General features: G+C 37.6%; 1 protein-coding gene across 1 annotated transcript in view; it reads left to right on the forward strand.

The window, feature by feature from the left end:
• Positions 1-12,722, forward strand: part of LOC128700454 (dynein axonemal heavy chain 7) — a 166,430-nt gene that overhangs the window by 12,020 nt on the left and 141,688 nt on the right. The gene's annotated exons all lie outside the window — the stretch shown is intronic.

Consider the following 12,722-nt stretch of genomic DNA (forward strand, 5'->3'; position numbering starts at 1 on the left):
TTTAGAAGCATATACGTATAGAGATACACAACATATCCCTCCAAACTGCCAATATCCCAAACCCCTCCTTTAAAGTGCAGGCATTGTACTTCCCATTTCCAGGACTCAAGTCCGACTATATGAAAATAACCGGTTTCCCTGAATCCCTTCACTAAATATTACCCTGCTCACACTCCAACAGATCGTCAGGTCCCAAGTATCATTCGTCTCCATTCACTCCTATCTAACACGCTCATGCACGCTTGCTGGAAGTCCAAGCCCCTCACCCACAAAACCTCCTTTACCCCCTCTTTCCAACCCTTTCGAGGACGACCCCTACCCCTCTTTCCTTCCCCTATAGATTTATATGCTTTCCATGTCATTCTACTTTGATCCATTCTCTCTAAATGACCAAACCACCTCAACAACCCCTCTTCTGCCCTCTGACTAATGCTTTTATTAACTCCACACCTTCTCCTAATTTCCACACTCCGAATTTTCTGCATAATATTTACACCACACATTGCCCTTAGACAGGACATCTCCACTGCCTCCAACCGTCTCCTCGCTGCTGCATTTACCACCCAAGCTTCACATCCATATAAGAGTGTTGGTACTACTATACTTTCATACATTCCCTTCTTTGCCTCCATAGATAACGTTTTTTGACTCCACATATACCTCAATGCACCACTCACCTTTTTTCCCTCATCAATTCTATGATTAACCTCATCCTTCATAAATCCATCCGCCGACACGTCAACTCCCAAGTATCTGAAAAACATTCACTTCTTCCATACTCCTCCTCCCCAATTTGATATCCAATTTTTCTTTATCTAAATCATTTGATACCCTCATCACCTTACTCTTTTCTATGTTCACTTTCAACTTTCTACCTTTACACACATTCTCAAACTCATCCACTAACCTTTGCAATTTTTCTTTAGAATCTCCCATAAGCACAGTATCATCAGCAAAAAGTAACTGTGTCAATTCCCATTTTAAATTTGATTCCCCATAATTTAATCCCACCCCTCTCCCGAACACCCTAGCATTTACTTCTTTTACAACCCCATCTATAAATATATTAAACAACCATGGTGACATTACACATCCCTGTCTAAGACCTACTTTTACCGGGAAGTATTCTCCCTCTCTTCTACACACCCTAACTTGAGCCTCACTATCCTCATAAAAGCTCTTTACAGCATTTAGTAACTTACCACCTATTCCATATACTTGCAACATCTGCCACATTGCTCCTCTATCCACTCTATCATATGCCTTTTCTAAATCCATAAATGCAATAAAAACTTCCCTACCTTTATCTAAATACTGTTCACATATATGCTTCAATGTAAACACTTGATCTACACATCCCCTACCCACTCTGAAACCTCCTTGCTCGTCCGCAATTCTACATTCTGTCTTACCTCTAATTCTTTCAATTATAACCCTACCGTATACTTTTCCTGGTATACTCAGTAAACTTATTCCTCTATAATTTTTACAATCTCTTTTGTCCCCTTTCCCTTTATATAAAGGGACTATACATGCTTTCCGCCAATCCAAAGGTACCTTCCCCTCTTTCATACATTTATTAAACAAAAGTACCAACTTCTCCAACACTATATCCCCCCCTGCTTTATATATATATATATATATATCTATATATATATATATATATATATATATATATATATATATATATATATATATATATATATATATATATATATATATATATATATATATATATATATATATATATATATATATATATATATATATATATATATATATATATATATATATATATATATATATATATATATATATATATATATATATATATGCAGCGAGGAGATGGTTGGAGGCAGTGGAGATGTCCTGTTTAAGGGCAATGTGTGGTGTAAATATTATGCAGAAAATTCGGAGTGTGAAAATTAGGAGAAGGTGTGGAGTTAATAAAAGTATTAGTCAGAGGGCAGAAGAGGGGTTGTTGAGGTGGTTTGGTCATTTAGAGAGAATGGATCAAAGTAGAATGACATGGAAAGCATATAAATCTATAGGGGAAGGAAGGCGGGGTAGGGGTCGTCCTCGAAAGGGTTGGAGAGAGGGGGTAAAGGAGGTTTTGTGGGCAAGGGGCTTGGACTTCCAGCAAGCGTGCGTGAGCGTGTTAGATAGGAGTGAATGGAGACGAATGGTACTTGGGACCTGACGATCTGTTGGAGTGTGAGCAGGGTAATATTTAGTGAAGGGATTCAGGGAAACCGGTTATTTTCATATAGTCGGACTTGAGTCCTGGAAATGGGAAGTACAATGCCTGCACTTTAAAGGAGGGGTTTGGGATATTGGCAGTTTGGAGGGATATGTTGTGTATCTTTATATGTGTATGCTTCTAGACTGTTGTATTCTGAGCACCTCTGCAAAAACAGTGATAATGTGCGAGTGTGGTGAAAGTGTTGAATGATGATGAAAGTATTTTCTTTTTGGGGATTTTCTTTCATTTTTGGGTCACCCTGCCTCGGTGGGAAACGGCCGACTTGTTGAAAAAAAAAAAAAAAAAAAAAAAAAAATATATATATATACAGTGGACCCCCGCATAGCGAACGCCTTGCATAGCGAACAATCCGCATAGCGAACGCTTTGTTCGCTAAAATTTTGCCCCGCATAGTGGACAAAAACCCGCTCAGCGACCTTCGTCCGAGACGCGTCCAATGTGCGGCCTCAGCCAGCCTCACATGTGCCGCCCGTCCCATTGTTTACCAGCCAGCCTCCGCGGTAACATTCAAGCATACACTCGGAATATTTCGTATTATTACAGTGTTTTCGGTGCTGTTTCTGGAAAATAAGTGACCATGGGCCCCAAGAAAGCTTCTAGTGCCAACCCTGTGGTAAAAAGGGTGAGAATTAGTATGGAAATTAAGAAAGATTTTGAAGGGTTTGGGGCTAACCCTGAGAAGCCTATGCCAGTTGTGGAATCCATTGTGCCTACTTCAAAAATTAAGGAAATGTGTGCACAGTGGGTTGAACTGCAAACCTTTATGGATGAAAATCACCCTGACACAGCTGTTGCAAGCCGTGCTGGTGACTATTTCAATGACAATGTTATGGCCCATTTTAGACAAATCGTAAAGGAACGGGAGGTACAGAGCTCTATGGACAGATTTGTTGTGCGACAGAGGTCCAGTGACTCTGAAGCTGGTCCTAGTGGCATTAAAAGAAGAAGGGAAGTAACCCCGGAAAAGGACTTGCTACCTCAAGTCCTAATGGAAGGGGATTCCCCTTCTAAACACTAACACTCTCTCTCCCCTCCTCCCATCCCATCAATCATCACCAGATCTTCAATAAAAGTAAGTGTCATGTAATTGTGCATGCCTTTTTCAGTTTGTGTGTACTAAAATTAACATTTTTTTTGTGGTAAAAAAAATTTTTTTTCATACTTTTGGGTGTCTTGCACGGATTAATTTTATTTCCATTATTTCTTATGGGGAAAATTAATTCGCATAGCGAACATTTCGCATAACGACCAGCCCTCTTGCACGGATTAAGTTCGCTATGCGGGGGTCCACTGTATATGTATACATACATATATATTATATTTATTTATATTATATATATTATTTTATTTTATTATCACACCGGCCGATTCCCACCAAGGCAGGGTGGCCCGAAAAAGAAAAACTTTCACCATCATTCACTCCATCACTGTCTTGCCAGAAGGGTGCTTTACACTACAGTTTTTAAACTGCAACATTAACACCCCTCCTTCAGAGTGCAGGCACTGTACTTCCCATCTCCAGGACTCAAGTCCGGCCTGCCGGTTTCCCTGAATCCCTTCATAAATGTTACTTTGCTCACACTCCAACAGCACGTCAAGTATTAAAAACCATTTGTCTCCATTCACTCCTATCAAACACGCTCACGCATGCCTGCTGGAAGTCCAAGCCCCTCGCACACAAAACCTCCTTTACCCCCTCCCTCCAACCCTTCCTAGGCCGACCCCTACCCCGCCTTCCTTCCACTACAGACTGATACACTCTTGAAGTCATTCTGTTTCGCTCCATTCTCTCTACATGTCCGAACCACCTCAACAACCCTTCCTCAGCCCTCTGGACAACAGTTTTGGTAATCCCGCACCTCCTCCTAACTTCCAAACTACGAATTCTCTGCATTATATTCACACCACACATTGCCCTCAGACATGACATCTCCACTGCCTCCAGCCTTCTCCTCGCTGCAACATTCATCACCCACGCTTCACACCCATATAAGAGCGTTGGTAAAACTATACTCTCATACATTCCCCTCTTTGCCTCCAAGGACAAAGTTCTTTGTCTCCACAGACTCCTAAGTGCACCACTCACTCTTTTTCCCTCATCAATTCTATGATTCACCTCATCTTTCATAGACCCATCCGCTGACACGTCCACTCCCAAATATCTGAATACGTTCACCTCCTCCATACTCTCTCCCTCCAATCTGATATTCAATCTTTCATCACCTAATCTTTTTGTTATCCTCATAACCTTACTCTTTCCTGTATTCACCTTTAATTTTCTTCTTTTGCACACCCTACCAAATTCATCCACCAATCTCTGCAACTTCTCTTCAGAATCTCCCAAGAGCACAGTGTCATCAGCAAAGAGCAGCTGTGACAACTCCCACTTTGTGTGTGATTCTTTATCTTTTAACTCCACGCCTCTTGCCAAGACCCTCGCATTTACTTCTCTTACAACCCCATCTATAAATATATTAAACAACCACGGTGACATCACACATCCTTGTCTAAGGCCTACTTTTACTGTGAAAAAATTTCCCTCTTTCCTACATACTCTAACTTGAGCCTCACTATCCTCGTAAAAACTCTTCACTGCTTTCAGTAACCTACCTCCTACACCATACACTTGCAACATCTGCCACATTGCCCCCCTATCCACCCTGTCATACGCCTTTTCCAAATCCATAAATGCCACAAAGACCTCTTTAGCCTTATCTAAATACTGTTCACTTATATATATATATATATATATATATATATATATATATATATATATATATATATATATATATATGCAATAAGATCACAGTAAACAGGTGATTTCAGAATATGCAAAACAGCCACTCTGAAAGAATAGAGAAATTCCAAGCGCTTTCGTGACTACTCACATTATCAAGGAACTATGAAAGTAAAGCATCCAAGGAAGCTCTATAAGGGGTCTGTCCAGCACCTCACTATCAGATCCCACAATGGTTAAACACCTGACGCGCGCTGACCCAACTTGGATAGGTCCATTGCACAACTCACCCACAAACTATTCTACCCAAGAAAATTTAAAAATTATTATTTGTCCAGTGTATTATTAAATTCTTCCCAAATTCTATTAATTATAAATGGATCTAATTTATATAAACCAAAAGAAATATTCATATTATTGTCAAAACTGATTTTTATGAAACAAGATTCAATTATATTCCTGTCGACCACGGACTTGCTTGATACTACTTTCTCAACTTTTTGAAAATCAGTTGGATGGTTAAAATCTCTTACATGAATAAATAGAGCATTGGAATCTTGTCCAGTTCTAATGCTATATTTATGTTGTTTTAATCTTAGTTCGAGATTTTTACCAGTTTGACCGTAATAAACTTTATCGCAAATTTTACAAGGAATCTTATAGACACATCCATCAGCATTTTGGGGGGAATTCTTCATCAAGTTTTTTTACTGTATCAATATTTTTGAATGCAACTTTAATATTAAAAGTCTTAAGAAGAGAAGGCATATCAACCAAGTTTTCATGGTAAGGGAGAACCAACATATTTTTAGTTGAATAAGACTGGTTGTTCCTTTTTGGATTGTAGAAAGTATTTCTAGCAACTTTAAAAGATTTATCAATTACATTTCTTGGGTATTTTAAATCATTACCAATTTCATAAATTTTGGATGTTTCCTCATCTATGAACTCAGGACTACAAATTAGTAAAGCTCTCAAAAACATTGATGAGAAAACACACAGTTTGACTCTATCCTATGTCCACTATTATTCCTCGCATCAAGATAGTCAAACTGTCTGTTTTCTCATCAATGTTTGCACAATCTTACAATTTAACAGTCCTGAGATTCATGGGCTGAAGCCTATCCAAATTTGTGAATAGGCCAATGATTTAAAATACCCAGAAAATAACATTAATCAAATCATTAAAGTTGCTAGAAATACACAATCAAAGGATAACCAGCCTTGTCAACTAATATGTTGATTCTCCATACCATAACAGTTGATATGCTATAACTCTAAGACAATATTAAAGTTGTATTCAAAGTAACATACAATGCTTTTGATAAATTTACTCAAGTAACTGATAATCGTCGATAATTCGCTTGTAGGCTGCGATAAAAGTTATTGCGATCAAGCGGTAAAGATGTCGAACGAAAAGACGACGCCAAAATGGCATTGGGGGCTGGACAACGAGTAACTCTGATATTCGTGTGAATTAACCATCAGTGATTTTCAAAGGGATTTGAGAGAAGGCAGTATCAGCGCAAGTCGACGCGGGAATATAATTGGTCTTGTTTCATAAAAAGCAGTTTGACAATATTAACTGAATATTTCCTTTCAGTTTATATGAAATTAGATCATTGCTGGTGTAATTTGGGGAAGAATTTAATATGCACTGGACAAATGGTACAGAATTTTCTTAGGTAAGTTTGTGGGTGAGAACCCAATGCAAGTTGTATCAGAAATTTAGTCGGCATACGGCGTCAAATGTTCTTCGACAATGAAGATCTGATAGTGGTGCTAGTGTTTTATATCTCTTTCCTTGGATGCTACTTTATGGTTCATGATAATATGTGTCCTAGCACAAACCTACTCTGTTGCTTTTCAAGAGTAATTGTTATATAATATATATAAATATATATATAAATATGTATATATAAATGTATATATATAAATATATATGTATATAAATATATATATATATATATATATATATATATATATATATATATATATATATATATATATATATAAATATATATATATATATATATATATAAATATATATATATATGTATAAATATATATATATATATATATATATATATATATATATATATATATATATATATATATATATATATAAATATATATATATATATATAAATATATATATATGTAAATATATGTATAAATAAATAAATAAAAATATATATATATATATATATATATATATATATATATATATATATATATATATATATATATATATATATATATATATATATATATATGTAGTTATATATATATAAATATATATATATATATATATATATATATAAATATATATATATATATAAATATATATATTTATAAATAAAAATATATATATATATATATATATATATATATATATATATATATATATATATATATATATATATTTATATATATTTATGTATATATATATATATATGTATATGATGACACTGTGCTCTTGGGAGATTCTGAAGAGAAGTTGCAGAGATTGGTGGATGAATTTGGTAGGGTGTGCAAAAGAAGAAAATTAAAGGTGAATACAGGAAAGAGTAAGGTTATGAGGATAACAAAAAGATTAGGTGATGAAAGATTGAATATCAGATTGGAGGGAGAGAGTATGGAGGAGGTGAACGTATTTAGATATTTGGGAGTGGACGTGTCAGCGGATGGGTCTATGAAAGATGAGGTGAATCATAGAATTGATGAGGGAAAAAGAGTGAGTGGTGCACTTAGGAGTCTGTGGAGACAAAGAACTTTGTCCTTGGAGGCAAAGAGGGGAATGTATGAGAGTATAGTTTTACCAACGCTCTTATATGGGTGTGAAGCGTGGGTGATGAATGTTGCAGCGAGGAGAAGGCTGGAGGCAGTGGAGATGTCGTGTCTGAGGGCAATGTGTGGTGTGAATATAATGCAGAGAATTCGTAGTTTGGAAGTTAGGAGGAGGTGCGGGATTACCAAAACTGTTGTCCAGAGGGCTGAGGAAGGGTTGTTGAGGTGGTTCGGACATGTAGAGAGAATGGAGCGAAACAGAATGACTTCAAGAGTGTATCAGTCTGTAGTGGAAGGAAGGCGGGGTAGGGGTCGGCCTAGGAAGGGTTGGAGGGAGGGGGTAAAGGAGGTTTTGTGTGCGAGGGGCTTGGACTTCCAGCAGGCATGCGTGAGCGTGTTTGATAGGAGTGAATGGAGACAAATGGTTTTTAATACTTGACGTGCTGTTGGAGTGTGAGCAAAGTAACATTTATGAAGGGATTCAGGGAAACCGGCAGGCCGGACTTGAGTCCTGGAGATGGGAAGTACAGTGCCTGCACTCTGAAGGAGGGGTGTTAATGTTGCAGTTTAAAAACTGTAGTGTAAAGCACCCTTCTGGCAAGACAGTGATGGAGTGAATGATGGTGAAAGTTTTTCTTTTTCGGGCCACCCTGCCTTGGTGGGAATCGGCCAGTGTGATAATAAAATAATATGTATATATATATATATATATATATATATATATATACATATATATATATATATATATATATATACATACATATATATATATATATATATATATATATATATATATAAATAAATAAATATATATATATATATATATAAATAAATATATATATATATATATAAAAAAATATATATATATATATATATATATATATATATATAAATAAATATATATATATATATATATATGACAGAAATGTTAAAAGCAGGGGGGGATATAGTGTTGGAGTGGTTGGTACTTTTGTTCAATAAATGTATGAAAGAGGGGAAGGTACCTAGGGATTGGCGGAGAGCATGTATAGTCCCTTTATATAAAGGGAAAGGGGACAAAAGAGACTGTAAAAATTATAGAGGAATAAGCTTACTGAGTATACCAGGAAAAGTGTACGGTAGGGTTATAATTGAAAGAATTAGAGGTAAGACAGAATGTAGGATTGCGGATGAGCAAGGAGGTTTCAGAGTGGGTAGGGGATGTGTAGATCAAGTGTTTACATTGAAGCATATATGTGAACAGTATTTAGATAAAGGTAGGGAAGTTTTTATTGCATTTATGGATTTAGAAAAGGCATATGATAGAGTGGATAGAGGAGCAATGTGGCAGATGTTGCAAGTATATGGAATAGGTGGTAAGTTATTAAATGCTGTAAAGAGTTTTTATGAAGATAGTGAGGCTCAGGTTAGGGTGTGTAGAAGAGAGGGAGACTATTTCCCGGTAAAAGTAGGTCTTAGACAGGGATGTGTAATGTCACCATGGTTGTTTAATATATTTATAGATGGGGTTGTTAAGGAAGTAAATGCTAGGGTGTTTGGGAGAGGGGTGGGATTAAATTATGGGGAATCAAATTCAAAATGGGAATTGACACAGTTACTTTTTGCTGATGATACTGTGCTTATGGGAGATTCTAAAGAAAAATTGCAAAGGTTAGTGGATGAGTTTGGGAATGTGTGTAAAGGTAGAAAGTTGAAAGTGAACATAGAAAAGAGTAAGGTGATGAGGGTGTCAAATGATTTAGATAAAGAAAAATTGGATATCAAATTGGGGAGGAGGAGTATGGAAGAAGTGAATGTTTTCAGATACTTGGGAGTTGACGTGTCGGCGGATGGATTTATGAAGGATGAGGTTAATCATAGAATTGATGAGGGAAAAAAGGTGAGTGGTGCGTTGAGGTATATGTGGAGTCAAAAAACGTTATCTATGGAGGCAAAGAAGGGAATGTATGAAAGTATAGTAGTACCAACACTCTTATATGGGTGTGAAGCTTGGGTGGTAAATGCAGCAGCGAGGAGACGGTTGGAGGCAGTGGAGATGTCCTGTTTAAGGGCAATGTGTGGTGTAAATATTATGCAGAAAATTCGGAGTGTGGAAATTAGGAGAAGGTGTGGAGTTAATAAAAGTATTAGTCAGAGGGCAGAAGAGGGGTTGTTGAGGTGGTTTGGTCATTTAGAGAGAATGGATCAAAGTAGAATGACATGGAAAGCATATAAATCTATAGGGGAAGGAAGGCGGGGTAGGGGTCGTCCTCGAAAGGGTTGGAGAGAGGGGGTAAAGGAGGTTTTGTGGGTAAGGGGCTTGGACTTCCAGCAAGCGTGCGTGAGCGTGTTAGATAGGAGTGAATGGAGACGAATGGTACTTGGGACCTGACGATCTGTTGGAGTGTGAGCAGGGTAATATTTAGTGAAGGGATTCAGGGAAACCGGTTATTTTCATATAGTCGGACTTGAGTCCTGGAAATGGGAAGTACAATGCCTGCACTTTAAAGGAGGGGTTTGGAATATTGGCAGTTTGGAGGGATATGTTGTGTATCTTTATATGTGTATGCTTCTAGACTGTTGTATTCTGAGCACCTCTGCAAAAACAGTGATAATGTGCGAGTGTGGTGAAAGTGTTGAATGATGATGAAAGTATTTTCTTTTTGGGGATTTTCTTTCTTTTTTGGGTCACCCTGCCTCGGTGGGAGACGGCCGACTTGTTGAAAAAAAAAAAAAAAAAAATATATATATATATATATATATATATATACATATATATATATATATATATACATATAAATATATATATAATGTATATATATATATATATATATATAATATATATATATATATAATATATATATATATATATATATAATATATATATATATATATAATATATATTATTTTTTTTTATTATCACACCGGCCGATTCCCACCAAGGCAGGGTGGCCCGAAAAAGAAAAACTTTCACCATCATTCACTCCATCACTGTCTTGCCAGAAGGGTGCTTTACACTACAGTTTTTAAACTGCAACATTAACACCCCTCCTTCAGAGTGCAGGCACTGTACTTCCCATCTCCAGAACTCAAGTCCGGCCTGCCGGTTTCCCTGAATCCCTTCATAAATGTTACTTTGCTCACACTCCAACAGCACGTCAAGTATTAAAAACCATTTGTCTCCATTCACTCCTATCAAACACGCTCACGCATGCCTGCTGGAAGTCCAAGCCCCTCGCACACAAAACCTCCTTTACCCCCTCCCTCCAACCCTTCCTAGGCCGACCCCTACCCCGCCTTCCTTCCACTACAGACTGATACACTCTTGAAGTCATTCTGTTTCGCTCCATTCTCTCTACATGTCCGAACCACCTCAACAACCCTTCCTCAGCCCTCTGGACAACAGTTTTGGTAATCCCGCACCTCCTCCTAACTTCCAAACTACGAATTCTCTGCATTATATTCACACCACACATTGCCCTCAGACATGACATCTCCACTGCCTCCAGCCTTCTCCTCGCTGCAACATTCATCACCCACGCTTCACACCCATATAAGAACGTTGGTAAAACTATACTCTCATACATTCCCCTCTTTGCCTCCAAGGACAAAGTTCTTTGTCTCCACAGACTCCTAAGTGCACCACTCACTCTTTTTCCCTCATCAATTCTATGATTCACCTCATCTTTCATAGACCCATCCGCTGACACGTCCACTCCCAAATATCTGAATACGTTCACCTCCTCCATACTCTCTCCCTCCAATCTGATATTCAATCTTTCATCACCTAATCTTTTTGTTATCCTCATAACCTTACTCTTTCCTGTATTCACCTTTAATTTTCTTCTTTTGCACACCCTACCAAATTCATCCACCAATCTCTGCAACTTCTCTTCAGAATCTCCCAAGAGCACAGTGTCATCAGCAAAGAGCAGCTGTGACAACTCCCACTTTGTGTGTGATTCTTTATCTTTTAACTCCACGCCTCTTGCCAAGACCCTCGCATTTACTTCTCTTACAACCCCATCTATAAATATATTAAACAACCACGGTGACATCACACATCCTTGTCAAAGGCCTACTTTTACTGGGAAAAAATTTCCCTCTTTCCTACATACTCTAACTTGAGCCTCACTATCCTCGTAAAAACTCTTCACTGCTTTCAGTAACCTACCTCCTACACCATACACTTGCAACATCTGCCACATTGCCCCCCTATCCACCCTGTCATACGCCTTTTCCAAATCCATAAATGCCACAAAGACCTCTTTAGCCTTATCTAAATACTGTTCACTTATATGTTTCACTGTAAACACCTGGTCCACACACCCCCTACCTTTCCTAAAGCCTCCTTGTTCATCTGCTATCCTATTCTCCGTCTTACTCTTAATTCTTTCAATTATAACTCTACCATACACTTTACCAGGTACACTCAACAGACTTATCCCCCTATAATTTTTGCACTCTCTTTTATCCCCTTTGCCTTTATACAGAGGAACTATGCATGCTCTCTGCCAATCCCTAGGTACCTTACCCTCTTCCATACATTTATTAAATAATTGCACCAACCACTCCAAAACTATATCCCCACCTGCTTTTAACATTTCTATCTTTATCCCATCAATCCCGGCTGCCTTACCCCCTTTCATTTTACCTACTGCCTCACGAACTTCCCCCACACTCACAACTGGCTCTTCCTCACTCCTACAAGATGTTATTCCTCCTTGCCCTATACACGAAATCACAGCTTCCCTATCTTCATCAACATTTAACAATTCCTCAAAATATTCCTTCCATCTTCCCAATACCTCTAACTCTCCATTTAATAACTCTCCTCTCCTATTTTTAACTGACAAATCAATTTGTTCTCTAGGCTTTCTTAGAGGTAGTAGGTTGGTAGACAGCAACCACCCAGGGAAGTACTACCGTCCTGCCAGATGACTGTGAAACAAA

The sequence above is a fragment of the Cherax quadricarinatus genome, unplaced genomic scaffold (assembly GCF_038502225.1).
Source record: "Cherax quadricarinatus isolate ZL_2023a unplaced genomic scaffold, ASM3850222v1 Contig370, whole genome shotgun sequence".
In the NCBI taxonomy this organism is placed as follows: Eukaryota; Metazoa; Arthropoda; class Malacostraca; order Decapoda; family Parastacidae; genus Cherax; species Cherax quadricarinatus.